We start from the raw sequence: 4,731 nt of genomic DNA, 5'->3' as shown, positions 1-4,731 counted from the left end.
GCTTTGAAGTCCCCCTCCTCTTCCCCCCCCCTTTTTTTTTTTTACTGCTTTTATGAGTTAGCAGCCATCCTGTATTTTTTTAGACACAAATGAGCAGTCGGGTTTATCAAGCATTGAGCATAATATGCTTGTCCCTTCTAAAACGTCAGGTCTGGCTAGTAAGTAAAGGCTTGAACTCATCCAAAAATTGTACTCGTCATCTTTCCTGGATAAGACACTTACCTAGATGAGAGAGAGGCACGGCAGGCACTGTCAGGGAGCTTCTTCAGGAGAAGTAGCACACAAGGAGGTAGAATAGACAGAGTGTCTGTTCCATACCAGGCCCTGTCAGGTTTAAGGATACAACTTTAAACATGACAGACACCAGCTCCACCATCTTGGACTTAGAGTTTCGAGGAGGGCGAAAATGAGCTGACAGGTGTGCAGCATGGTGTGATTAATGCTATGACTGAGGAATTGCAGAGAACCCAAAGGAGAGGTGCCTGGGGTGATAATGGGGGGGTGTCCTGGTAGGCTTCCTGGAAGAAGTGGTATCTAGGCCAGGGATTGTTAGGAGCTAGCTGAGGGAGAACTGGGGAGGTGGGCTGGCATTGCTGAGGGGTAGACAGAGCTGCACATCGAAGGCAGGGAGATGAAAACCCATTCAATAAGGCTGGAATGGGGAGAAGAGGCAGGGACTAGGTCACAAAGGGCTTCGCAACCCACATGGAAGAGTTTGAGCCTTACATTGAGAGCAGCAGGGAACACATTCATAGTGACGTAGACAAACGGTCTTTACTCACTGCGGGTGACACATAGAGAAGCATTTAGAGAGGAGACCAGGGTGGGCCATGTACCATTTGAAACAGAGGAGTGAAAGTGAGGCAGGGGCGAAATTGACAGCTGCGAGCTACTACTCAGTGATTAAAATTTTAAAACTGGTAGGGGTGCCTGGGTGGCTCAGTCAGTTAAGCGTCTGACTCTGGCTTAGGTCATGATCTCGCAGTTCGTGGGTTTGAGCCCCACATCGGGCTCTGTGCTGACAGCTTGGAGCCTAGTGCCTGCTTTGATACCTGTCTCCCTCTCTCTCTACCCTTTGCCCACTAACACTTTTGTCTCTGTCTCTCTCTCTCAAAAATAAACATTTAAAAACAAATTTTTTTTAAATTTTTTAAGCTGGCAATTAATTAGATACAGGGAAAGGCAGATTCCAGAGTGATGCTGGTTCCTATCACCTGAGTCCACGGGGTTCCATTTATGTGGTAAAAGACAAGAAGAACAAATTGTACCAGAAGGCTTGAGTTGGTCTCTTTAGAATGGCTAAGAACAGAGGCACCTGGGTGGCTCAGTCGGTTAAGCATCTGACTTCAGCTCAGGTCATGATCTCCCGGTAATGGGTTCAAGCCCCGCGTCGGGCTCTGTGCTGACAGCCAGAGCCTGGAGCCTGTTTCAGATTCTGTGTCTCCCTCTCTCTCAGACCCTCCCCTGCTCACGCTGTCTCTCTCTCTCAGAAATAAATAAAACATTTAAAAAAATTTTTAAAAAAATGGCTAAGAACATAGGCTTGGAAGTCAGACTGTTTGGGTTTGTATCCAGCTTTGCCATGTCTATCTGTCAAACTGGATGGCTAATATTTATTGAGTACATACTATGCTTTATGACCTTGGCCAGTGACTGTGTGACTCTGAGCCTCAGCGTTTTCCTCGCTTGAATAAAAGATAGAACCTAGTACATAAGATTGTTTAAAGAGTACAGTTACTTTCCAAAGTGCTCAATGCATTGTAAACACTCCGGTGGGAGCTGCTGATCTCACTGTGGGCTAAAATGAGACTAGACCGCATTCACAGGTGAGAGGTGTTCAGCCACAGGCTAGTGGAGGTGAGGTGTGAGGTGTCCTTACAGAATTAAACAGAAGGGACACAAAGGGCACAATCTCAGTTGGGATGGAGGTGGGGGGGCAGGGTAGTAGGGAAGCAGGACTTGGTATGAATTGTTGGAACCACCACGTTTTAAAATAGTGCTTTATATCAAGGTATAGAGATAAAGTTGCAAGGGAATTGGGGGGCAGAAAGGGGAGGTTTAGCCCTTTACTTTGCCAGTATAAAGCACACACCCTTTTCCTTAATAGCAAGGGTAGCCACATTAAGACCTTTAAATGTCCTAAACGTGACAGTGTAACATCCACCTTATGTAATGCAAAATAAAGCAATACTAAGTTGTAACATAAGTGTAACAGAGTCCAATAAAGTTCTTATTTTTACTCATGATGATAACTTTGATATTAATTTGAAATAACAAATTTCCTTTGAAAATTAGGGAGCAGTCTTCCTATTTGCTTGGCTGTACTCTAAGAATAAGTTGGTCTGTTGCCAGGAAACCCAGTATTACTCAAGACTCCTGTGAATTGTACACATGAATGCTGAATTATTCACAAGCATAAATAATGTCAGCATGTTGAATAAGCCCAGGATCATACTTGAAAGCAGGAGAATATTTTGAATCATCAGATCAGACCTCATGGTGTCATCTCATTCCAGAGAAGTCACCTGGTGTTTCCTCACCATGAATGGGCCGGTCTGTCCTTCAGGATTGCAGATTGACGGCGCTGGCTGAAGTCAGCAGTATGGTCTAGGAACTCATCACAGGCAGCAGCAGGGGCTGCCACTTCTACCTGGTTGGAGCTGGGGGAGGGCTTATAGGCCCCTGCGGTCCCTGCTGGGTGTTTACTCTCTAGGTGGCTTGGTTGGGAAATAAAAGTTTCTCTTATCAGTCAAGGATACTGCCAAAGAATGGCCATGGGCTTGGTTCTCGCTGCCTTAGATGTTCTGGACCACGCTGTAATTCACACCTGACTTAAACCAGCACAGCTTCCTGTCCATTTCAAGTCCTTTCCTTTTCACACATGCAAGCTCAAGTGCGTATTCAGTAATAGGAATAGGTATCTGATGGCAGATACCAGGCCTCTGCCTGTTAGTGAGAGCTGCTGCTCATTTCTTTACTCCTCTTGTGTTCTATCCATCCTGTTACCTGGGGGCCCAAATCAGACAGCCTCCTCAGTGGTGCCCTGATTACCGCTGAGTGACCAAAGCCACCCGATGCCTGTATCCTCATGTGAAGAAGAAGAGCAGCTACCACAGAATAGCCGCGTGTGTCCACCCGCCCCGAAGGTGGTGACTTTTCTCCCCCTTTTACAGATCAGACTGAGACTTAACTTGTCCCTAGTTACTCAGTAAGAGACCAAACAGAGAAACCAGGACTTAAGAGTTCCTTTTTTCAGTTAGACTACGTTGTCTCTTGACCCATAAGAATACAGGTGACAGGACAACCAGAGACGTGTAGGGGAGTCACTTGGCTGTCAAACTACCTCTCACCAACCAAGGAAGATCAGCACCCCCCTGAAGGTAGTAGTAACTACTGTCTTCATGGTCATTGTATCCCTAAGGGCTGGCAACTTACAAGGTAAGAGGTTGTGAACATTTGGCTTAAAAAATGTTTTCAGAAGGCAACCCTAGAGGATTATCTTGTTCCCTAGCTTTAAATGCAGGAGCGTGGCACATTCACTGCATTGCTTTTAGTAGTGCCAGACCACTGCTATGAGAAGAGCGGGCACTGGAGAAAACCAAGAGGTATTTCAGTGTGACATACAACATGGAAAGTAACTCCCACGGCTGGGAAAGCACCTGTTGATCCTTGTAACGCCACGGTAATGGGTTGGAACCATTCGTTCCATTTTTCCAGATGTGAGAAATAGACGGTTTAGAGCCACAGCTTCCTCAGGAAGGCTGACCAGAAGAGCTGGTATGTTGCGGTATGAGTACTTAACCTGTTGCACCATCAAAGTCAACTGTAAGCGTCTGGACGTTGTGCATGAGTATTTCCTAACTGACCCATCACGAACACACCAGACCCACCGTGGGTACCCGGCTCCTGTCTCCTGGGGGACAGATGGCATGCTTCTGTACAGAACTAGATGGGGCAGGGGAAGAGAAACAGCTAAGCACGCATGGGGCCAGAGTTGATCGAGCCACACCTAGTTACCCCTCAGGGAGTCTGGGTTCACTTCTACGCGCTTCCGGACTAAAATGTTCCATTATAGCCTGTGTCTCAGTTAAGAACCTCCATTTTATTAGCAGCCAGAAAACAATCTTAACTTTTAGACTGATATTTTCTTCCCCTATAGAAACCTCTCCCTTCTTTCCCTCTGTGTTCCATCTGGGGGTGAATGACTTACTAGTAAAAGTCATGCACGGCCTGGCTCTAACCAGCAGGAGAAAGTGGGCTCCAGTCCAACTACCTGGTTTTGAAACCCAGCTCCACTACTTGACTTGCTGTGTGTCCTTGGGCAAGTGCTTAACTTCCTTGTGCCTCGTTTCCCTCACAGGGGCAGTACTATTAATTACGTAAGCTAAAGATTAAATGAGATTATTTATGTGAAACATTTAATGTAATGGATGCCCAGCCCTTCCTGGCACGAGGAACTGTTAGCTAGCCCTGGAAGAATTGAAGCCCCCTCCAGAAAGAACCGCTGGGCCTTATGAACCGAAACATTTGCATGTTGTCTCTACCACTGTGTGCAGTGAGTGCCATTCTCTGTATACACTGGGGCCTTCTAAGTGCACATGACCTTCAGAGGCGGCCAGCCCCAAGTCTGCAGGTGCACAGTGTTGCCACAGGGCCAAGCCATCACGGACCGTGAATAAAAATTTCAGAGCCTCTGTCCAAACTGTCGTCGTCACAAAAGAACTCCACACA

This window comes from Hyaena hyaena, unplaced genomic scaffold, assembly GCF_003009895.1.
Source record: "Hyaena hyaena isolate Hyena2069 unplaced genomic scaffold, ASM300989v1 scaffold_312, whole genome shotgun sequence".
NCBI classification, from domain to species: domain Eukaryota; kingdom Metazoa; phylum Chordata; class Mammalia; order Carnivora; family Hyaenidae; genus Hyaena; species Hyaena hyaena.
Note: the sequence above shows the minus strand (reverse complement) of the source record.